The 25,126-nt window shown below is 44.1% G+C and overlaps 1 protein-coding gene across 3 annotated transcripts in view; it reads right to left on the reverse strand.

Annotated features, from left to right (window-relative positions):
- The window catches only part of MAMLD1 (mastermind like domain containing 1), a 131,789-nt gene that overhangs the window by 48,078 nt on the left and 58,585 nt on the right, over window positions 1–25,126 (reverse strand). The window lies entirely within an intron of this gene.

Below are 25,126 nucleotides of genomic sequence, written 5' to 3' on the forward strand. Positions count from 1 at the left end.
CCAAAGCCGACATGAGGCACGAACTTGAGGCAGCTAAAATATTTAACATTCCATAAAGTCAGTGCATCCGAAACAATCTGCAAATATGCACATTTTCCAAATTTAAAAAAAAGACTGAAATATCAACACAGACATTAAACTTTCAAATCACCTCCCTGCAGATGTTTCAAAATGTTTGTGAAATACCAAGTGACAGGTAAAATCTTTAATTTGGGGGCTGTCTAAATAAATCCCTGCCAGATTAGATTTGTTCATCTAAAGGATTGCAAACCATTTACAAAAGTAATCGTGTGTTTCAAAATAAAATGAAGACATAAGGAACTCAATCCTCCTGAAATGGGTGAATTATGAATCCAGGACTTCTGAAAAATCTTCCTTCTTCCTACTGTACATTAAGGAAGTTCCCTGACAACAATTGTTCTTTCACTGCTCTCACTTGACACACCACGCCAGTCTTTCCTAAATGCAATTATCTGTGGTCGTCATTTTAATAACCGTGACCTGCGTGTCAACAGGATTAATCAGTCATTAATACCACTGCTGCAAGCAGAGCGGGGAAAATGTATGTTCTAATCTATCAAGAGAGGGAAAGAGAGATAACTTGGAAATTACCTAAATACCACCAGCCTAATAACAAAAAGAGGAACAGACATATTTCCTTTTAAACCGAACTTCAGATAATAAAACCTTTGCAAGCTTTAAGAGTCTTTGAGAAAATATTAATTTGACCTAATGATGCCATCTGTCCTCCTGGTGTTCACATCTCATTCTTCTCCCGTCCTGCTTTTGGAGCTGAGATCCCCAACATGCGTGCGGAGTACTTCGAAGGAGCAGATATGTCAGGTGACCGTGAAATCTGCATCTCTTATCTTGGACCCAAAGCACCGGCCTCCCCTCTCCTGCTGGATGTTGACCCTCCCTGGGCACATTTCCCAACTATACTGCCCAACCTCCGGATGATCGACTGGCCCATCGAGAGGAGGCGATGGGCCGGAGGGGGTTGCCCATTATGGCAGATGCTCCTAGAGGGCAGGAAATCGGCCGTGGGCTTCTGCGCTTCTTTCCCAAGAGCTTAGGAGTAGTATGCACTGCCCCAGCTGGGTGTCCAGTAAATACCATTATCACTACTTTCGTGGTGCCCTCCGGCAGTAGGATTCCTACTGGTCTTACTCTGTCAGCCTGAAGTCAGGTTTGCGGTCATTCATCCATTCATTCATTCAAACGTATTTATTGAGCGCTTACTTTGTGCAAAGCACCGTATTAAGCATTTGGGAGACCACAATATAACAATAAACAGACATACAACGGCAGCTATCCCCTATGTCCTCTCTGTCATCTTCTGGTTTTAGCTCTGTGACCTGGGTCCAGTACAGTGCTCTACCCACAGTAAGCGCTCAATAAATACGATCGAATGAATCTGGGGACAAGAGAGTTTTGCCCCTTCTGCCTCGGAGTCCTGAGGAGCCTCAAGGAAATCGCCAAACCGAAGTTTAGCCATCTCTCTACTAAACCGAGGGTGGCTACTTTTAACTGATACGAAGAATTGATTTAACCTCGACCTCGGATCGACTCTAGGCTAATTCCGAACGGCAACATAAATCGGCCACTTCCTCGATACATAAGGAGGGACAAATTCAGAAACATCAAGTAGGAAGTTTGGGGCTGGAGACAGGGAGAGGAGAGAGGGGACATTTTCATCCTTAGTAGGTCAGGGAAAACGTGGGCATGTGTGGTCTCTGCGGCACTTCTTTTGCCCGGGGACAGTCCTGTTCTTTATATTTTTGGCACAGAATTTTATAGTTTCAAGACAGTAACAAAAAATATTTTAACTCTTTTGGGGGGTCTCGGTGGCAGGGAACAGGAATGGCCGCACTACTTTTTAGGACAGCTTCCTTCCCCTCTAAACTGTAAGCTCCTTAGGGGCCTGGGACACAGCTACCAACTCTGTTGTCTCGTACTCTTCCAGGCGCTCAGTACAGTGCTCTGCACCCAGTAAGCACTCAATAAATGACTGGTCAATTGACTCACCTGCACTGAGGACAGAGTTTCAGGATGTGGTTTGGCAATCTGGCTTTTACTGTCTTTTCTCTTTACATACAGTCAAAAGCGACTTCAGTCAACTATAAGTAACACTGTCTCTTCATTTCAGATTTTATGGCCAGTGCTTTCAACTCCTAGCCATAAAACATGGAGCCTACAGTGCTGTGACTAAAAGGTTAAAACACCAGCCAATTTTAAAAGCTGCTAAGTAAATAAGGCTATATAAAAACAACTAACATAGTGTATGCGTTTCACTAGGCATTGTTTAGGCGTGTAAATCTATTATCCAATTAGGGCAGTGTTCACATATATATGTGTATATGTGTATATATGTATATATATGTGAACACACACACATATATATATAAAATACATATATAGATACACATATATTAAATAAAAAGGCTACCTTAAGTGACTCCATATATTTATGAACACACTCACCCATACACACACACATATATATATAATACATATATAGATACATATATATTAAATAAAAAGGCTACCTTAAGTGATTCCTCCTCCACTACAACATGAGCTTTCTACTCATATATGCTCCACTTTGCTTCCCTGTTATCTGTGCAAGGAGCTGGCTAAACCTGTCGGGGCCCCAAGTCCCATTAAAATGCTTTCACAGGAAAATGTAGTTCATTAACATGCCAATGTAGTGGTTCTGTCAAGGACAAGGTTGAAGTTTTCACCAAGACACTTGCTATTTTAGATCACTGGATTGCAACTGCAGCAAACAACTCACTGCTCTGATCTGACTTCAGAGAATCAGCAGTCCAGAATTTTGGGTCAACCAAACTCCATCTGTTGCCTGTGGCAGGCCCCTTCATCCAGTTTTCTTGGGGATCTTTCCGAAACAACCATCTTTCCTTCATTTAAGTGCCGGCTTCCAGCCTCCCATGCCTTCCCTTGCAGGATGCTCTAATGCCAGCAACCAGTTCCCTCTGCTGGAATTGAATTCCGGCACTTAGAACAGTGCTTGGCACATAGTAAACGTTTAACCAATGCAATCGTTATTATTACCTAGACTCTGGGGTGAGGGGTTATTTCACTGCTGCTTCTCCCCTTTCATCGAAGGTTAATTGGGAGATCACTGTTGATTGCCGAACAACGAAAAAATGCAAGCTGCATGCAAAACACATCTTCTCCTCTTTCTGTTTATTATGCGCACTCTGATTATTTGGAAATAAATGAATTTATATCCCACCTCCTAACTGCTGTAAAAATCCCCAATTCTAAGTACATACCAGAACTGGTCAAGGCACAACAACCAATATCCGCTCCCACGACCTTGTAAGCAGTTATTGAAAGGCATCCCATTTTGATAAATACTGATTTGGAAAACCAAGGTGGACCCTCTGATTTGGGACAAATTTAACTCTGAAATCAACAGTATTCCAGTTCCCATTTAAAAAAAGCGAGATCATACGGTCAACCCTTACAGATCTTTGTTTTCAGACGAACTGGAATAAAGGTGAAACTTTCCTGTAAAGGGTCTGGATTGTAAGCGAACAGAACTAGCTCACAATAGTGGCATAATGAAAATAAATATGAATAACCGTTTGGATTATTCATTTCCAATAAATTTTACAATCTAAAGGATAAATATTTAATCGGTAACACATTCCCTTGAAGTCGGGGGGGAAAACAACAGAACATCGAGCGTGTCATATTGTGAAAGGACTACAGGGGCAGACGGAGGAAGGAGAGATTCGTTTTCCATACCAGGTGTGCCTAGTTTTATGCAATAGACAGCCACATTGGCATCTAGCCATATGTTACAGGGATGCACCTACTCTGTCCTATTCAGAATGAACTGCAGCAGCCCTGGTCTTTAATTGGAAGGTGTGGCAAATGAAGACTACAGGTTCTTTCAAGATTAGAGGCTGGAGGCCAGAAGACTTTTTCTTTTCTTTTTTGGGGGTAAGTTCAGCCCAACAAGACGGCAGCTTTGGTAGTTGGGGTGGGTGCGTTCTTATCACTTTAGTGATTGTAGGATTTTTAGATCCACAGTGGACCATCCCACCAGAAGGTATATATCCTTTGTCACCAACAAGATTTCCCAGCACTGAAAAAGGTGTCCCTGATGTGGAGGAGTTAGGGGTCATGAGGGCTAGAGACCTCTGGAGCCTGCCAGAGGTTCAGTCCTGAGTGGTTTGGGGCCAGGGGTTAGCAGTTTGACTCTCAACTAGCCCATAGCACAGGTCCGCCATAACAGATTAGTTGTTAAAAATGTCCTAGAAGCAGTGTGATCTAGCCGAAAGAGTACAGACCTGGAAGTTAAAGGTCCTCGATTCTAGGTTCTAATCCTGGCTTGCCATTTGCCGGATGTGAGACCTTGGGCAAATCACTTAACTTTCCGGCGCCTCAGCTTCCCTATCTGCAAAATGGGGATTCATTACCTGTTCCCCCTCCTACTTAGACTGTAAGTCCCATGTGGGACAGGGACTGTGTCCAACCTGATCACCCCAATGTTTAGTACAATGCTTGACAGACAGCAAGAGTTTAACAAATACCACTATTTTAATGGGTTTTTTTTTAACATGCTTTTGAGATTAATGCAACAGTTCCATGTCTAAGAAAAAAAAATTGGGATCCTGAGAACTGCTTAACAGTACTAACCCAAGAGCTGTAGCTGTTGTTTCTTTTCTTTTTTTTTATGAGTGTGTGTGTTAAACATTGCACACTGTCAGATCCAGAAGTAGTCAGTGTTTGCCAGAGGCAAACTGTTTGCACCACCCAGCCATCCAAATTTGAGTGTCTGTGGCTTCAACAAGCTTCGATGAGAGCTATCTGCCCATCAGCCCCAAATGTTTCTATCTGTACTGAAAAATCAGTCTCATAATGAGCAAACCAAAGTTGGCAATTCTCCATTCTAACTGAGAGACTTGGAGAAGTGAGACTACCTTTGCAAACACATCAGCTGGAAAAGGTTTGCTCTCCTAAGAAAGATCCAGATATGTTTAACGATCTCATCCTCCTGAAAGGTTCTATACAAAGCAACAGAAACACTAGGTAACGTGCTCCTCTACCGCACTGGGTGTTTCATGGTGGAATGTGATTACAGAGTAGCTTGACACAAAATGGCCTATGGCTAATTTCAAATGATCCTAGGCCTTAAATTGGACCTGTGGGCAGAGAACACATCTACCAGCTCTATTATACTGTGCTCTCCCAAGCAGTCAGTACAATGCGCTACACCCAATAAGCGCCCAATAAATAGGATCGATGGACTGCATGTAAGCAGTTTCCTGGTTGAGCATTTACTAGAAAGGTTAAAGGTTGGATCTGATGAGTTCCCATCCCAAAGCCCTTTCATTTTCTCATGTCCCCAGGGTTCTAGAACTGCCATGGTCCCACGGAAACCTTGTCGGAGGTATTCGCGAGCCCACATAGATCAGGCACATCGAACTCATTCCTATGGATAGGCCACATATGGTTATTCATTCACACACAGGCCAGGCTTTTACAGATCTACTAATCCTTAATAAACACTCTGTAAGATTATTAGTTGTCCATTACCCTGTTATTAAATAAAACAAAAGGAAATTTAATTGGTGACTAGAACTATATTAATTTCTTGCAGAGTCAATATTAGTGGGTGGGAGCTGCAGTCCAAGATTACAGGATGGAAAATGGCAGGAAATGGAGAGAAGGGAAAATGTCATTAGTGGTAGTAGACACATTTCCTGAAATCCCATTTGGTGGGCTGCACCGTACTAGGGAAGTACAGAATAAAAAAGCAGCATGCTCCCCGCCCTCCAGGAAACGATATTAATCGGGGAGACGAACCTAACAATATTTGCCACTACAACTCACACTTTTTCACAACACAAATACATACACACCTCTGGCCTATTGGATAGAGAAGAGGCCTGGGAGTCAGAAGGTCATGGGTTCTAATGCCGGCTCCGCCACTTGCCTGCCGTGTGACCTTAGGCGAGTCGCTTCCCTTCCCTGTGCCTTCTTAATTGCCTCATTTGTAAAATGGAGACTGAGACTGGGAGCTCCATGAAGGACAGGGACTGTGACCAACCCGATATGCTCGTATCCACTTCAACACTTAGTTTAGTGCCTGGCACATAATAAGCGCTTAACAAATACCACAGTCATTATTATGATCTTTCCCTTAAGCAGTGACAACCGGGGGAGAGACCCAGCCAAGTCTGCCTTCCCCACCTCTCCGAGAAGCCCTTCTCCTCCCTTCAGACCGAAGGGTGGCCACTGCCGACACAATAATAATAATAATAATGTTGGCATTTAAGCGCTTACTATGTGCAAAGCACTGTTCTAAGCACTTGGGGAGGATACAAGGTGATCAGGTTGTCCCATGTGGGGCTCACAGTCTTAATCTCCATTTTACAGACGAGGTAACTGACGCACAGAGAAGTGAAGTGACTTGCCCAAAGTCACACAGCTGACAAGTGGCGGAGCCGGGATTTGAACTGCTACTGGAAGTGCTCTGGGGCTTCTGGCACTGTTTAGAGCAGTTTCCTCAGTCCCAAGCAATGACTCAGTCGGCAAAGGCAGGATAGGGATGACCTGCCTGTTTCCTCTGCTTCCCTTCTGTGGCCAGCTGTTCTGTGTGGGCTGTAGTCAACCTCAAGGCAGGCTGCAGTATGGCCCCTGAGGCCATGTGTTTGCTAAACCTGAGGTGGAAACTATTCCCTGTAGCTACCCCCAACCCATATCTCGGCTGGAGACTTCTCAGGAGGGTACCCTAATGAGAAGTCAAGAGCTTCAGCTGGTCAGCATGGCCTACTGGGGTCAGAGGACATGGGTTCTAATCCCGCCTCTGCCACGTCTGCTGTGTGACCTTGAGTTAGTCGCTTCATTTCTCTGGGCCTCAGTTACCTCATCTGTAAAATGGGGATCAAAACTGTGAGCCCCACGTGGGACGGGGCTGTACCGATTATCTTGTATCTACCCCAGTGCTTAGAAGAGTGCTTGGCACATAGGTGCTTAACAAATACTATTATTATTATTGTCAATAACCAAAAAAGATCCTGAGGTTTGGGCAGGACTGTAGAGGCCATGTGTGCTGCCCAGCGCACTCTATGTTGTTCTACATTGTTAATCAGTCAATGGTACTTAATGAGTGCTTATTGTGTGCAGAACGCTGCATTAAGTACACGGGAGAGTACGATACAGTTGGTAGTCAAGATCCCTGCCCTGAAGGAGATTACATTTTTTCCCTTTTCCCAGGAAAGATGGAAATCGCCAGCCTGGACCAGATGTCGCCGAGCCTCAGACTGGTCACAGCCTAATCAATCAATAGTATTTGAGTGCTTACTATGTGCAGAGCACTGGAGAAAGCCCTTAGCATTGTACTGCCCAAGCCCCAGGTTCCACAGCCTTGGAGGGATGCTGGACATTAATAATAATAATAATGTTGGTATTTGTTAAGCGTTTACTATGTGCAGAGCACTGTTGCAAGCGCTGGGGTAGATACAGGGTAATCAGGTTGTCCCACGTGAGGCTCACAGTCTTAATCCCCATTTTACAGATGAGGTAACTGAGGCCCAGAGAAATTAAGTGATGGCCACAGTCACACAGCTGACAAGTGGCAAAGCCGGGATTCAAACCCATGACCTCTGACTCCCAAGCCCGGGCTCTTTCCACTGAGCCAGGCTGCTTTTCAGCATGCTTCTCATTACAGCGTGCTCTCAGCACGCGCCTCATTACAGTCCCGGCAGCCGAGGGACAACTGTCCCTGCGCTAAAACCTTCTGCAAGGGTTCCCTCAGGAAGTGAGGCCTGGGTGACTCTGGGGACCTCAGGGAAGCATGCAAACGAAACCAGGACCCATCTGAGATCAGCTTCGTGTGGGTCCGACCTGGACCCCTCGATCTGGATGGGGGCCCTGCGTGACCCTTAGTACGGACCCACTTTTACAGGATTTGGGGTGTGTGCAGAAAGCTAACGGCATCACTGTGCAGTCTCACCCAGGGGACTACTGCCCTCAGGAGAGTCACCATTTCTGAGGATGCGCTGTTTCTGTGGGCCGGGCAGCGCCTAGAATAACACTGAGAGAGGGCAGCTTGTGTCAGCTCCGGGGTCTGGTGGCCGTATTTCTACGTGGCCACAATCTGGTTCACTGCCCTCTCTTTCCAGACTCCCGAAGAGGGGAAAAAACTCCCTTTGCCAAACAATGCCCTCTCTGTCAGAGTATGGAGGAAGAGCAACAAGCTCCTAACTGAGGCTTATATGACTTCTTCAGGCCGAACAGGAGAACAGAAAGTCAAATGGGGGAAAAACCGAGGAGGAGGAAAATGGAAAGGTCCTCACATCTACCAACAGAAAAACTAAGGAAGAATGAAAAGAAACTCCTAGGTTGGTGTGAGAGGAATATGCTTGACAATGTAGCTGAAGCAAAACATTTTAACTTTTCTGCATGGAACACTCTGCCTTAATAGCAAGACAAACTGAAATCAATTCATCACTCTCTGATAATCTATATCAAAGCATTCAAAGCATCAAGAGTTGCAAAATTATTCCATGTAATGCTTGCAAAATGACTAGCAACAGTGAATGCTGACAGTTCTAGCTACCAACCTCTGGAATAGTGTGAAAAGTAATGATACACTTTTGAAGTTATTTATTGGGTATCTACTGTAATTGAAACTCCACAAATCAATCTTTGTCTTACTACATGTCAATCACAGGGGTCTGTAACTGCGTTAAAAACCTGCTCTCACTTAACTGCTTGATCAGTCACTGGAGTGTTGGCATGTCTCCGCCTTTAGGTTTACAGTACAGAAATTGAGTGGATATGAAGTGAAAGGGATAAAAAAAAAAGTTAACAAAGAATACCTAATCAGATTTAACTTTGCAACCCACAACCTGCCTGACTGCCTAGCTCCAATCTGTCCCGACGTGACAGACAGATGACTTTTACAGGGTAAAACCCCCTGACAGGCAGGCTGTCTGCCCACAACTTAGCTCCTCTGCAACTGACATGAGAATCACCGCCTCTATTTCTACTCCACCTGGTAAGGACACAGAACGCCACATCTTTTGACCGTTCATCACGGATACATTCCCAAGCTCTGATGGGGGCACTGTCATTTCCTTTAGGATAATTCATCTCCTGCTCTATTACATCCACCCAAGTGATTCCTGCTGAATATGCTGAAGAAGACAGGGTTCCACAAGGATGTACAAAGGATTCCGGACTCTGACTGTGTGAAGGCAGGTAGTTGACTGTCGCGGAGATCAGTGGTGAACTGTGGCAGGTGAATTGAGGGGAACATGATCTTGCCTCTCCATTCTGGAGAGAAGAGCTGCTGTTGAGACGATGCTGCAGAACCATCAGCGCTCACTGACAGCATCAGGGACGACGCTTGTTCTTTTGGTCCCCCGCCAACCATCTGCCGGGGCGGGGGAACTAAACTGGGGACAGAGACGGAGGCGTGGGGAGTGAGCTGAATGGAGGAGATTTGTCTACAAGGTCAGTGTGGAGGAAGAATCTGATCTAGTTGGGGGATAGGAAGAAAATCCTGCCATTTCGGTGAGGGGAAACCTTCCGATGTTCCCGGCTAAGCTTGCGGCATCTAGGTTATTGAAATCATCTGTGGTTTTTCTTAATAAACTGCCTTGTTAAAGTGAACCCAGAAGACTCAAGAGATAGAAGGGGATTGGTGGGCTTTCTCATCCTTACAGACAATTGATTCTCATTGAGATGCAAATACTAATTCTTTCCGCAGAGCTGTGCGCTGCTGCTCCTCCCCCTTTGAGCCCCTGCTCCTTTCAGAGCTCCTTAGAGTCAGAGACCACAGGTGGCACAACTCTCCCCGCTTTCACCCTGTGCCCTCCCCCGACACTCCCTGCAAGACCCAGAGAGGGAAATCAGGGACTGGGTTGCTTCAAGAAACGAAAAGAGAAATTCAGCCCATTTTTCTCAGTTCAGATCTGGTCTCTCTCCCAGTCTCACCCTCCCTGTCACTTCCCACTTCTTTTGCTTCTCTGGGCTCTGGGGCCTGCTCCCCTGAGGCTGCAGCCTTGCTGCTTCCATGAGAGAGTGCAGCGCCTGCCACTGCATTCATCCCTCATGGCCCCAGCCACTTTCCTCGCTAATTGCGTCAGTTTATCAAATGGGATTGTCTGCAGCAGATTTGCATTTGACCAATGCATCTGGGTGGGGGAGAAGGTCACTGCTACCCTTCCTCCCCCCATCTTGTCCTACTAGCGGGAGATTTCATGTGCAGATGCCTCCTAATTAGTCATCTGAAGGCTTCCAGCAATCACATTTTCTCCCAGAATATCACCCAGAGTTGTTTGTCTGCAATGTTCCAGTTTCACTTAAAAATCAAGTATATTATCCAGATGGCTAGAAAGAGGGAGGAACTCCTCTGGCTCTTCCAGTCTCCAAGCCAAGTACGATCCACTCCCGCCTGGTGGCAAACCATGTCCAAGGCCTGGCTCAGATCTTTCTCCGGGTATCGTGGCTGTTGACTTTCCCTCTCCACATTATCATTTTGGAGAAGGGATTTTAAATAGTCCATTAATTTCAGTGTCTGAGATGTCTCGATTCTTTTGGGGGAGCAGACACATTCATTGCAGATTTCATTTTGGTCAAGAGAGACATCTGGGTTATTTTAGGCCAAGAGGATTTCCCATTTAATTCTCCTCTTCGGGTGCTAACATGAATAAGGTTGTTTCCAATAAAATGACCATCAGAAAGCCTGGAGTTCAGTGACTGAACTGAACCACTGATCAAGAGCAAGGCTCCTCCTTTCCCCCATTCCACCTGCAAGACAACTAACTGTACCTCAGTTTTTATGTTATGTTTTAGTCTTGTACAAAGTACGTAAGGTTTTCCATCTCCACGGATGTTTTTTTCCAGCGGCCATGGTCTCCCAAGGTAGTAACAGTGATTTTTAAATCAGTGAAATCAGCATTTCCTACAAACGGCCCATGACAAATTATTACTCAATTCAATTAATTGATCAATTATTACTCACTCGCCCCAGGACAGTTACTATTTCCCAAACCATGTGCCATGGATGTGTAGAAGAGCCCTCTTTTCCTGACTCAAGTGCCAGCTCCAGTTCTGAGCCCAAATGAACACAGGTGCATTTCTGGCTAGGGATGGAGCTGGTCACTTCTCTGCCCAGACCATGAAGAGCCCATTGATGGGCAGACGGAAATTTCCACTGTGACACTCCTGACCATTATTCTTTAAAGCTCTCTCGTTCTTACTTATCAACTGTCTTCACTTGCACCCTGCTCCACCCAGACTACCTTTCTGTGCTTTGCTCTTGACTCACTCTCCTCCAACTTCTGCTCAGGCCTGAAATGCCCTCCCACTTCAAATCCACAAATCTCCCCACCTTCAGAGCCTTTCTGAAAACCTTCTTATTCCAGGAGATGCTCCCCAAATAATTTCCAGCTTCTCAATTCCCATCAAACCAACAACTAACTGCCTTTAACCCTTTTGTTTATATGTCTTTCCTTACACATGGATATGTTTTAATGTTTGTATTAATTTACTCTCATTTATTTATTCTGCTATCAACTGTTGTTACAGTGCTCTTTCTCCTGCTCCATTATTTAGAAGTAATGTGTGTTCTTTCTCCTCTCTTAGATTGTAAATTCTTTGATGGTGGGGCCTCGTCTTCTACTTTTATTGTATTTATTATATTTCCTTTATCCTATTGTATTATACCATATTGAATGTATTTTGATATGGGGCTTTGCACACATTAAGTGCTCAATAAATGCCACGGCTTGATGGATATACTCTCCCAATCCACGGCTCACTTAGTTGGGAGGTGGTGCTGTCTGGTCGACAGGACACTGGACTGACGGGTCAGTTAGGAAACCTAAGTTTTATTCTGATTCTACCACTTCCTGGCTGCATGACCTCAGGTGATTCACCATTTTGGATCTTTGGCCTGTCTTGGAGGGAAAGAAAACTTTCCATTTAGCCCTCCCTTTGGGGAAATGATGTGGCACAATGACATCACATCTATGGGTGTTTTGAGAAACTGGGGGCTGTGTTAGTAACATAATAATTTACCTTTGTGCTCCTACTATGAAAATGGAAACAAAATTCTTGCCTTCCCTACTGAATCGTGTTTGGGGGGGCGAGAGAGAGGGAAAGAGAGTGTCTGTGTTTTAATCTTGAAAGGCAGGGTAAATATCCAGAATATTTACTTATCCTATCCCGACCTGATTACTGTATCAGCCTCCTTGCTGACCTCCCTGCCTCCTGTCTCTCCCCACTCCAGTCCATACTTCACTCTGCTGCCTGGATCATTTTTCTACAGAAACATTCAGGACATGTTTCCCCGCTCCTCAAGAAACTCCAGTGGTTGCCCATCCACCTCTGCATCGAATGGAAACTCCTTACCATTGGCTTTAAAGCACTCACTCATTCACCTTGCCTCCCCCTACCTCACCTCACCACTTTCCTGCTACAACCTAGCCCACACACTTCACTCCTCTAAAATCATCCTTCTCATTGTACCTTGATCTCTATCTTGCCCCTGACTTCTCATCCACGACCTGCCTCTGGCCTGGAACACCCTCCCTCCTCATATCCTACAGACAATGACTCTCCCCCACTTCAAAGCCTTATTGAAGGCACATCTCCTCCAAGAAGCCTTCCCTGACTAAGCCCTCCTCATCTCCTCTTCTCCCACTCCTTTCTGTGTCGCCCTGATGTGCTCCCTTTATTTAGCCTTCCTCCCAGCACTTCTGTACATATCTATAATTTGTTTATATTAATGTCTGTCTCCCCCTTTTACCTGTAAGTTCATTCTGGGCAGGGAACGTGTCTGTTTATTGTTGTAATGTACTCTCCCAAGTGCTTAGTACAGTGCTCAGCACACAGTAAGTGCTCAGTAAATATGAATGACTGATCTACCATTCAAATGACAGCATTCCTTTCCAAGTGAAATTTTGGGATTCTGTGGTGTTCAGGGAAAACTCAGGCACCTTTGAAAAATGAAGAGAAAAAAGGGGCTAGGGAAGGAAGAGTCTCTAACCCAGTCAAATAATCCGATTCATCCAAATGAGGATTTAGAATCATTGGTTTATCTCACTCTTATAAGGAAATCATTTTGATCATCCAGAAAAAATCTAGTTCCAGGTCTTAAAACAAAAAAACAGTGCAAACATTAATTATGGGCGGGAGATTGTTAAAAAGAAAAGAGAAATACATCCCAGTATTACAAATACAGGAAACCACAAGAGGAGAGGGGACTTTAACTGAAAGAAGTGAACACATAGCTTCAGGCTTTTGCCTTTTAGTGAATGGGTGGTCTTCCCCTGGGTGCAAGGTGACAAATTCCTTTTCTGTATAGGTACTCCCTCTATGCCTTTGGACACCAATGCTAATCCAGCTCAGCACCTAATACAGCCTGTGTTATTCCTGGCCTGTGCAGGCAGGACTGAAGAATTGTTAGTAGTGGTAGTCATAGTTCAGAATACACAAATTCCCAATGGGCCGAGTAGTCTTGCAAGTCAATACATATGTGTATTTAACCAGCCCACCAAAATTTATTAGTAAGCCACCCACCTTTAGTAGAGCTCAATAAATACCAATGAATAAATGAATGAATGAATGAAAACCCTGAGAATGAAACGAATGCAAAATGTAGTCAGCATAAACTACTACTGTACCCATTTGGGCAGGCGGCACTGGAATTTAAGGGTGTCCCTCTCTTCTGCTTTTGGTTTTTCAAGGCCAATTCATGAACTGAAAACCCTAAACTTTTCAAGTTGCTGGTCCATTAAAAAAGAAGAAAAAGCAAGGGTGGGTGGCATAGGGAAGTAAATAAGTCAGCACTGGGGTAACAAAGAATCCAAAGGGAGATGGGGGCTACTTACAAGATCAGAAAGAAATGAAGGTGAAGCAATTAGAACTCAAATAATTTCCTCTGCCTGATTTGTGAGAAGTTGAAATAATTTTGAAATTTGACACATATTATTCATAGTTCTACATTTTCCCGTAATATTATTTAAATTAGTCCTCTCTTCCTGGATTTAGATTAACTTCTTAAATTTCTTGAAACTCTGAGGACCGTGACCATTGTATTTTGAGAAGGAGGGTGGCCTGGTGGAAAGAATGAAGACCTGAGAAGAACGTGGTTCTAACCCCAGCTCTGTCACCATTTTGTCTGCTGTGTGACCTTGTCCAAGTCACTTAACTTCTCTGTGCCTCAGTTTCCTCATCTGTAAAACGGGGCTTAAATCCTACTCCCTCCTAGTTAGACTATGAGCCCCACATGGGACAGGTATGGTGTCTGCCCTGATTATCTTGCATCTACTACCCTAGTACTTAGTACAGTGCCTGGCACTTAGTAAGGGCTTAACAAGTGCTACATTTCTTTTCTATAGGCAGTGCTTTTTTTTCTTCTTTAGCCCCAAAAGGTCAGGTTCCAGGCCTGAACCTGGCTGTGAGGCTGGAAATGATAAGGGAATGGGCGTGTGAGCCCTGAACAACTGTTCGATGGTGACGGGGCCAAATGGCTCCCTAATAAACCTTGCCTCTCCCTTTCCTAGTTTGGATGTTGGCTTTTCTATGTTTGAGTTTATCGAGCACCCATTTATTCAGCCAAGTCTTCCAGCAGACCAAAACATTTTATAGGATCCTCAAGAATCCACAGTGTCTCTAAAGGCACTGAAAATCTTAACTACCTAATTTTAAGAGGATTCGATACAAGTGTTTTCTATCTTAATAATAATAATAATAATGTTGGTATTTGTTAAGCGCTTACTATGTGCCGAGCACTGTTCTAAGCGCTGGGGTAGACACAGGGGAATCAGGTTGTTCCACGTGGGGCTCACAGTTTTCATCCCCATTTTACAGATGAGGGAACTGAGGCACCGAGAAGTTAAGTGACTTGCCCACAGTCACACAGCTGACAGGTGGCTGAGCTGGGATTCGAACCCATGATCTCTGACTCCAAAGCCCAGGCTCTTTCCACTGAACCACGCTGCTTCTCAAATTCAGTACTTTAGAAATCAAAAGTGTCAGGCTGAGCTTATGTAGGTGGGATATTTTTCCATGAGATCACATCCTGATTGGTCTGGGAATTCACTCAATTGACAGCTGATGCCTGGGTTGCTGGGTGCTCTACACTATTGCTCTCCACCACCAATTAAGCTAGACTCTGACTACAATCAAGTGAGGGATCCATCAATCAATGCTATTTATGGATTGGGCACCTACTGTGTGCAAAGCACTGTACTGAGCATTTGGAAGAATACAACAGATGTGATCTAAGAAGATACAACCTCTGCACTCAAGGAGTTACTAGCATGGGAGACAAACACTGAAATAAATTACAGGTAATAATAATTATAGTATTTGTCAAGTGCTTACTCTGTGCCAAGCACTGTTCTGAGCAATGGGGCAGATACAAGGTAATCAGGTTGTCTCACATGGGGCTCACATTCTCAATCCCCATTTTACAGATGAGAGAACTGAGGCACAGAGAAGTGAAGTGACTTGCCCATGAACACACAGCACACAAGTGGTGGAGCCGGAATTAGAACCCATGACCTTTTGACTCCCAGGCCTGGGCTCTATCCACTATGCCATGCTGTTTCAGGTAGAGGAAGTCAATTAAGTACTGTGGGGTGGGAGGAAGGGTGACTATGTATTTAGAGATTATGAACTCAAGTACATGCAGTAGGGAAGGAAAAATGGGTGCAGAGAAGAAAGATTAGACAGGGAAGGCTTCCTGGAGGAGATGTTATTTTTGTAGGGCTTTGAAGTTGGTGAGAGTAGTGGTTTGTTGAATATTAAGTTGGAGGGAGTTCCGGGCAGGAGGGAAGGAGTGAGCAAGGGATTTGATGACAAAAGAGAGAGAGAGAGACAGAGAGACAGAGATAGGGAGAGAGAGAGAGAGAGATACAAGGCTATAGGTTACGGAGGAAGAAAGTACAACGAGAAAATATGTTGACACCAGAGACCCCAACGTGAGTTCAAGAGGCGGCACCTGTCTCCAAAAGTATTGACTATGTCTGTGGGCCAATTTGCTAGCATCTAAAGTTAGTTTGCCCTTTGCAGATTTAGGCCAAATTATGAAATGAAATACAGAAATACAGAAAATCTTTTCCCCAAATTGCATCAGCTTTATACACAAGTGTTCAATTCTGAACATTTTTCTCTTCCCCTATTAACAGAGGCATAGGAATGCTGTCTGTGGGTGCTTAAAGGAAAAAAAAAAAGTCCTGAGTAGAGGAGAAATCTAAGTGGTTAAGAACATCCACTATCGTGTTTTATTAATCTTCTTGTTGTTGAACCTCTACTTTGTGAGCCAAATCACCATAGAGTAAGACAGTTTTTTCTAGTCAGAAAAATAACATGTGTATATGGGGCAAACTCTCTGGCAAACTGGAAAAATGACATAGATCCTGTGTGGGTCTTAATGACACCAGTGTAATTTGACTTCTTAGCTGGCCAACAATTATTAGTACTCTCAGGAACAATTTGGCCCTGGAGGTCTAAAGCCCAATAGATGGTACTCGTGCCGATGGAGATATTTCCTGTGAGATGGCTCTATACGGTGAGCCCTCTGATGAGTTCAATTGACATCTTGTAGGCTTCTGATATGGCTCTGCCTTCCGTTATCACCTACCCTCAGCCCAACAGCCTGGACTGAACAGAAAAGCAGGATGTGTGTTGTCAGTCAGAGGCACGTGCTAACATTAGGGTTTTCAGTGTGGTCAAGGTGTCCAGGAACTACTTATACGGATCCATGAACGTTGGCCTTGTCTACACTGCACCAACCCTCCCTGCTGTTGAGTAGGGATTGTCTCTATCTGTTGCCAAACTGTACTTTCCAAGCTCTTAGTACAGTGCTCCACACACAGTAGGTGCTCAATAAATATGACTGAATGAATGAAATCCAAAGCTTTGGATCCAAACTGGAATTTTCCAGACGAAAAGTCACTTCAATAAACATGTCTGTTAATCGACATTCACGTTAAAGTCCTTCGCTTAATACCCAACTTCTCTCAGGTGACAAGGCATAGACTGGAGATTTTTGTAATGTTGTGATGGATATATATGAAACTATTTTGACAAATGTGTGCATAAAGGCAGGTATGTGGGTGATGTACACTTGTTCGCATATATGTATGCACCATGATACTTAAGTATATATCTTTCATACTCTACTCTTTCCTCTATCTCTGATTTATTTTATAGGCTATCTCTCTTTTAGACTGTGCTCCTTGTGGGCAGGTATCACGTCTACCAGCCTTATTGTATTGCATTTTCCCAAGCACTTGGTATTGTAGTGATCCGCACACGGTAAGTCCTCAGTAATTGCCACTGATTCACTTATTTTTATATATTTGATCATTGTAAATATGTCTGCATCTCAAAACCTCCGTTACTAGTCTTTTTACTCAAAAATGACTTTACGGACATATTTCTTTGCTGGACACCATTCTGTGAGTATTCAAGTTCAGGCCCTTTTTGTGGTGTGACTTTGAAGATTTTTATTGGACACCAGGAACACCTGAAGCAAAATGGCTGCTAAGATTTTTACACCGCTGACACTTCATCTAAAGCTGCTCACGTGCTCCGTTCATTCAGTCAATCGTATTTATTGAGCTCTTACTGTGTGCAGAGCACTGTACTAAGTGCTTGGAAAGTACAGTTTGGCAACAGATAGAGACAATCCCTACCCAATAACGGGCTCACAGTCTAGAAGATGCCATCTTCCAACATGATGGACAGCTTTCTCCCTCTGTGTGTGTGTGTGTGTGTGTATATGGATGTCACTAACTGAGATTTCTCTAGAGAACCTGTTGTGAGGCTTGGTTAAAACACCTATGGATGTGCTAAGAAAAAGGAATTACAAGGTTACATTTGCTGAGTTACACAGCTATAGTAACAAGAAAAGCTCCACTCTTTAGATTTCCTCTTCGCAAAATAGCTTATCAAGATGTACTAATATCACTTGCCAGATTGACTTTTTAAACAAAATTCCTTTAAGAAAAACAATGCAACCCCAACCAATGAGCTATTTTAATGGTCACATGCTTATGTAACAAAAACATGTGTTAGACCAGTAGTGCCAAGTTTCATCCTGGAGGGATACCAACCCCGTTACTGGCTCCGCAGCCAGACTGCAAAGATCTGTCATAATAGAAGGGGTAGTTTAGAATACATAGAATAAAGCATATTGCTCCATTTAGAGACACTCCAGATGGTCTATTTCCTCTCTTGAGGCCCCCCAGTAATGGAGCTGGATGAGAGGCAGGGTCGAAACCTAAAAGCCGACTTTTAGTCCTGGAAAAGCAAGATCTTGCAAAGTTTCTGAAAGAAGCACCCTCCTAACCCCTCTCCTCAGGTCTGACCAAAGGCTACCCAGGAATGCCTGGAGGCTAAATACCAATGCCAATCACCCCGCCCCTTAACGCAGAACCTGCTACCGAAGTACAGGTTGAGAAAGCACACAGGGGAAACATGACACAAAGACTACGTTTCATGGAATTCCTTAACCTTTCAGTCCCCGAGGCTGCAGTCAGCGCCTATTCTATCCTTAACTGAGATCCCTGAACCCCTAGGGTCACTTGGGTGGGCCGAAGGGAAACTGTATGGAAGTTAAAAGGGGAACGTCCATTTGCTTTTCTTCCGGCACCCCCATAAGGAAGATGGCCTTTCGCTTCTCCTCCCTGAAAGCCGTGACTGTGAGCGAACACTCATCAGAATACTCCACTTTCTCCGCAACCCCCAACTCCACTCTCCACCCACGGCTCCTCCCGCCTAGCTTCGCCTCGTGAACATTTCATTAGCCAGAAAACAGGAGGGTGTACCATCTATCATGAAACCGCTCCTCCCCCGCTCACCTCCCAATAAGAAAATGACTGCAGGGATATCTCCAGGAACAGTATGGTCAAGAACAGTGTCAGGAGATGTGTCTGAACAATGAATAAATGGTAACATTAATGTGTAGGCGGTGTGCCCCAGGAAGGCTGTTTCCTCTTTGGATGCCAGGATATTTCTCCTTTCAGCCAAGTCGGGGACAGAGCGGCTTTATTTATTATATGCATTCAAATTATACGCAGCCTTAACAATGGACTAAGGTGATAAATGCTAAGCATATGGGCTTCAGTCTCGCAAAGCCCATAGACCCCAGACTTAGTTCAATCAAATAGCATTATTGATATTGTGCTAGCCTGAGTTCTCCCCATGATAAAAAAAGAAGTGTGCATTAAAGATCAGCACTAGCCAGGAAAAGACAAGGAGTACTGACATGTATGTTGATCTTTTTCTAAGCATCACAAGCAAGTTACCCTTCCATTGCCTAATACAGAGATTATCGCCGGAGCTGAGCAAACAAACTGCTGAAAGGTCAGGACATTTAAGCTCTACACACTTAGTTTAGGATGAAAAAAACTGCCGATGTCTCTTAGTTATGGCATTTCAGCCTGCCCACAGGAATTGCTGTACTTTCCCTGAAAGGTTTTCAATCACAGGGCACTGGTTACTCAAGATGGTTGAAACCTCTACGAAGGGGAATACTAATGGGATTTTCACTACATACATTAACTTATCATGGCTGCCAACGATCTGCTGATTTGTCACGAACCTGTCATTTCGGTACAAGGCCCGTAACCTGCCCCGGATGCATGGTACACACCGGTGCCGCTTGGAAAAAAAAAAAGAAAAAAAAAAGCCAGCCAGAGTCATACCTGAACCTTGAAATACAAAGACATTTATTACACCAGAAGGAAGACTAAAGGAATGTGGCATCATCTGTTTTTTTGATGGGGCGTGGCTCTATATTCCCCATATACTGTTTCCTAGCTCTGATTAAATAATCATAAAAAAAGCACTGAAACACAAAGGTCCACATTAGGAGCTCATTTAATATTTGCTTGAATGGATAAAATAAATCTCATTCTAAAATTTAAATTCCAAGTTTTGATCTGCTTTCAAAACAAGTTTTGTTTTCTTTTTTTCCCTTATCCTCTCTAGTTAGATAACCTACTGCATAATTTGGGAGTCTTCCTAGGTGCCGCAGAGATTAGGCTGTGCAAGGGGTTGCCGCTAAAGCTTTCAGTCCCTCAGGGGCTCACGGGAGGTTACAGTTCAGGGAGGAATTCATTTCCATGGTGGAATTCACTTCCATGATGGTGTTTCTCAGTCTTTTCAATCTAGTTTGTCCCATCGGAGAATAACAGGAAAAATCCCTGCCCCCATTAAAAAGCTACAGGGAGCTCAGGACCAGAAAAGGCACAAGGGCATAATGGCCCAATCCTTAATTAATCCCACCCCATTTAAAACTGTTGCCCAGTTGGAAGCGGAGAGCATGAGGATTCAGAGTTATTTTAAAAACTTCACCTTCCTGGGCTTCAGACTTGTTGCTTCCCAGGACTGAGACAACCAAACGTCTAGCTGGTGTGGCAGCCCAGCTGGGAGTGGGATAGCAATTTTTGGAAGAGTCGGTTACTGTTAAAGCCTCATGGTGACTATCTGGAAGCTCTAGAGCAGTCAATTCCCTCAACAAGCATGGAAATTCACCTCTCCGGGGAGGTTTTGCCTTTTACTTTAGGGGCAAATAGGCATGGGTCTGAGGCACTTTAAAAAGACAGCAGCTTCTCCATGGCAAGTTAAATTGGAGCTAGTTCCGAGCTCTCGTGATCCCACGGCTGGACTATTCTATCTGCTTCCTCCCTGGAATCTCTGCCTCCATTATCTCCCCTCTCCAACTGCTGCTGCATAGCTCATCTTCTTGAACTGTCGCTCAACACACGTTTCTCCTCTCACCCAGATCCTCCAATGATTTCCTTTTTCCCTCCACATTAAGCAAAACCACCTTTCCATCGACTGGCTTTCAGAATCTCCATCTACTCTCCCCATATTACAGAGCAGCCCTCTTTACCCACTACTGGGCAGCTGGCTCTCTACATTCCTCCCAACCTAATCTTCTGCTGCTGATGATGGTGATGATGATAATACTAATAATTAATAATGCTCATTAAGCACTTACTTTGTGCCAAGCACTGAACTAAGTGCTGGAGTAAATATAAGATAATCAGGTCCCACACGGGACTCATAGTCTAAGTAGGAGGGAGAACAGATATGGAATCCCCAGGTTTCAGTTGAGGGAACTGAGGAACAGAGAAGTTAAGTGACTTGCCCAAGGTCACACAGTAGGTAAGAGGGGGAGCCGGGATTAGAACAATTGATCATTGGCTAACACTAGGCTTCAAACTGCCCTCTTTGCCTCAACTTAATAAAGTTGATTAAACTGTTTTTTAAGCTTTTTAATTACAGCTAAAAAATCCATATATTGGTATAGATACCAGGCTATATAATAATAATGATGATGGTATTTGTTAAGCACTTACCATGTGCCAAGCACTGTTCTAGATGCTGGGGTAGATACAAGGTAATTAGGTTGTCCCACAGGGACTCACAGTCTTAATCTTACCCTACTTAAAAATCACCTCCTCCAAGAGGCGTTCCCAGACTGAGCTCCTCTTCCCCCTCTACTCCCTCTGCCATTCCCCCCTTTACCTCTCCGCAGCTAAAGCCTCATTTTCCCCTTTTCCCTCTGCTCCTCCACCTCTCCCTTCCCATCCCATTCTCGTCCGCTCAACTGTATATATTTTCGTTACCCTATTTATTTTGTTAATGAATTGTACATCGCCTTGATTCTATTTAGTTGCCATTGTCTTTACGAGATGTTCTTCCCCTTGACGCTGTTTATTGCCATTGTTCTTGTCTGTCCGTCTCCCCCGATTAGACTGTAAGCCCGTCAAACGGCAGGGACTGTCTCTATCTGTTGCCGACTTGTTCATCCCAAGCGCTTAGTACAGTGCTCTGCACATAGTAAGCGCTCAATAAATACTATTGAATGAATCCCCATTTTACAGATGAGGTAACTGAGGCACAGAGAAGTTAAGTGACTTGCTGAAAGTCACACAGCTGACAAGCAGCAGAATAATAACAATAATGATGACAATAATGTTGTTGGTATTTGTTAAGCGCTTACTATGTGCAGAGCACTGTTCTAAGCGCCGGGGTACACACAGGGTAGTCAGGTTGTCCCACAGGGGGCTCACAGTCTTAATCCCCATTTTACAGATGAGGTAACTGAGGCACAGAGAAGTTAAGTGACTTGCCCACAGTCACACAGCTGACAAGTGGCACAGCCGCGATTAGAACCCACGACCCCTGACTCCCAAGCCCAAGCTCTACCCACTAAGCCACACTGCTTCTCGAAATGCTGCACAGTTTTTATCCACCAAATATTCATTAGAACCACACAAATATGGCTCTCCCTTGAAAAAACTTGGGCACCCCTGGGATAGACTCTGAGGCCCCCATTTCTAGGGGGACCCAGCTGAATGCAGAGAGTAGGAGGAACATTCTAGAGAATTTTTCAAACTTTCATATTATTGCTGCTTCGAGTTCTTTGGGCAAAGCCCATTTTTATTCAGACTCCTGCAAAATAACCGTCAGCCAGATTCACAAGGATGACTACAAATCCTCCACAGGTGGCCAGCATATCAAGGACTAAAGGTGTCCTGGCATGAGAGAGTCCTGCAGAGGAAAACTGTCTAGTGCTGTTTTCTAAAACAATGGAAGAATTTCAGCCATGTTGCTCATTTCACTTCCAAATACGGAGGCGAGAGGAAGTCATATATTATAAATGCTAACATTCCCTCCCTCTCTTGCTCCTCCACCTCCTCTCCCACAAAATTATGGAGGAAATGTTTTTATTTCAAGGCTCTGAAATATCATGTACAGAAACAAAAACAACAAATCAACAAAAATGGCTAGCTAATCATTTTAGAGGAAAAAGCTACTCCTTCCAATTCAAAAACACAGGGATATGAATTTTGGCATAGCTAATTAGATTACCCCTATTAAAGTGAAGATAGTTTTTCTTTGTGTCACTTTTAACACTGTTTTGATGAAGTCTACTTTACCAATGTAGGCTATTATTTTGGAATAGGACTATGTTCCAGCTCTTTACCCTGCTCCGCTCCCCGCCTCCCAATCCTACCTGAAAACTTCCCATGTCATTTGTACAGCTCAGCAAAGAACTCAATTTCCATTATATTGCTTGTCTTCAGCTGGAGTCTCCCCACATAAAGTGAAGATTTTTGAAAAGGATTTTGTTTCTTTCCTATTGAGAACACAAATTTCTCTTAAATCATAAATTTTATTGCTGCTTTTTATTTATAGCAGTTTCACTCTAACATGTGGAAAGTATTTCAGATTACATCATGGAAGAACTCATTTAACCTAAGGAAGTTCCCTCTTTTTTGGTGTCTCATTTTGGGTTCCTTATATGGCATTTCCTTATTGTTTCTCTGGTATATGCGAACCTGCTCTGATTGTGCAACAGGAAAAAGACTAAGTCTTAAACGTATGGGTAACCGAAACCTCAAATCAGGTAACTTTTCAGACATTTACGGTTGCCTCTTCAAGACCTGGATTTTGAAACAGATTTGCTAGGGAAACACAGGCAGAAGACTTTTTTGTTTGTTAATATGTTGCCAATAATAGAATTTGCTGTTAGATCGTCTAACTAAAATGCTGGATCTTCTGCATTTTAAAATGCCTAACTTTGTAATATAACTTGATATAGGCAGACACCTGTAATCTAGTTAGCCCTTAGCATTTAGAGATATTTCTTTGACCCAGAGTCAGATGTGTGGCGATTGTTCTTAGGATATTTGACCAAGTTGACTGTCCCAAGATCTGCACGATTTGAAAGTGCTTAGAGGAAGAAAAAAGACAGTTTGTCTTAGTCTTTTCGTAGGCTGCCATACAGGTAAATTTTTTAAAAAGGGGTTGGGAAGGAGGGAGGAGACGGATTTGGACCTTCTGTTGGTTCTCCTGAGAGGCTCAACCACACAGTAAATTTACTTTAGAGGCAGCTGTGTGCATGAGGTTCCAGTTCCAGGCAGGGCTCTTTGCCATATCAGACAAACACATTTCTGAGCTCATCTCTACAAGAGAAGGTGACTTCAACTCTAACCGGCGGGGATTATATTGCACTGCAGAACAGGATCTGGATAACTCAGATGGCGTAAACAGAAACCCCAATCCTTAAAGGGGGCGAATGGTGAGAGAAACAGCAGTGCCTTGAGGCACAATACAAAACCTCAGCTTATCTGTGTCGCTTTTAAGGTGTGTTGGAGAATCTGGTTCATTAATTTTGAATCACCATGAAGAGAAAATTCCATAGAATTGAATGCCCAAACACATTTCCAAGAACCGCCCCCCAGCACACACACACACACACACACACACACACACACACACACACGTGTCTCTTGTGGAAAAAAAATAGTTTCCAATCTGGGTAGATCCAAAATGCTCATGCTCAAGAATGGAAAGCTGTAGTAGCATTCCCATCTATAACTACATGTCAAAAGGAAATTGGGTCGCTGTCTGCCCCAGTGAGCAAAGCCCTTATGGGCAAGTGGGACTTGGCAGAGAGCATGAACTTTCTGCGACACGAGGCTGCTCCTTTCCGAGACTCCGGAAAATGACTTAGGCCCCAGCATCTATGATATGGTGGTAGGTATTGGAATTTGTATTCTTATTCATTCAATAGTATTTATTGAGCGCTTACTATGTGCAGAGCACTGTACTAAGCGCTTGGGATGAACAAGTCGGCAACAGATAGAGACAGTCCCTGCCGTTTCTTATCTGGTCATGCTGTCGCTGCCGCTTCTGCTGTTGGTGTTCTGAATCTTGTTAGGCTCCTGGTAGATGTGGGAGAAAGGTAAGAAGAGAAACTCCACATGCAGAGACCGCTGTGGCCAATACAGTCTCTCGTTATCCATTCCCTGGGAGCTCAGTAGGAAGTAAAGCAGGTAAGAAGCCACACTCCAAATGGCACCTGTGTCACCCTGAGAGTTGCTCTGGCCAAAAGCTGAACACGGGACTGAAGGTGTGGAGAAACCAGGGTCTCACCTCCTGCTTCTGGTCATGGTGGGTGAGTGTGTGTGTGGTGGGAGAGCGTGGGGGAACTTCTGACTGAGAGATCTATTATGTGTGGTTGAGACTCTCAATGTCCCAGTTCACTCTTTCTACTGTGCCCTTGGATTTGCACAATTCATTCACCCCTCCCCCA

This window comes from Ornithorhynchus anatinus, chromosome 6 (assembly GCF_004115215.2).
Source record: "Ornithorhynchus anatinus isolate Pmale09 chromosome 6, mOrnAna1.pri.v4, whole genome shotgun sequence".
In the NCBI taxonomy this organism is placed as follows: domain Eukaryota; kingdom Metazoa; phylum Chordata; class Mammalia; order Monotremata; family Ornithorhynchidae; genus Ornithorhynchus; species Ornithorhynchus anatinus.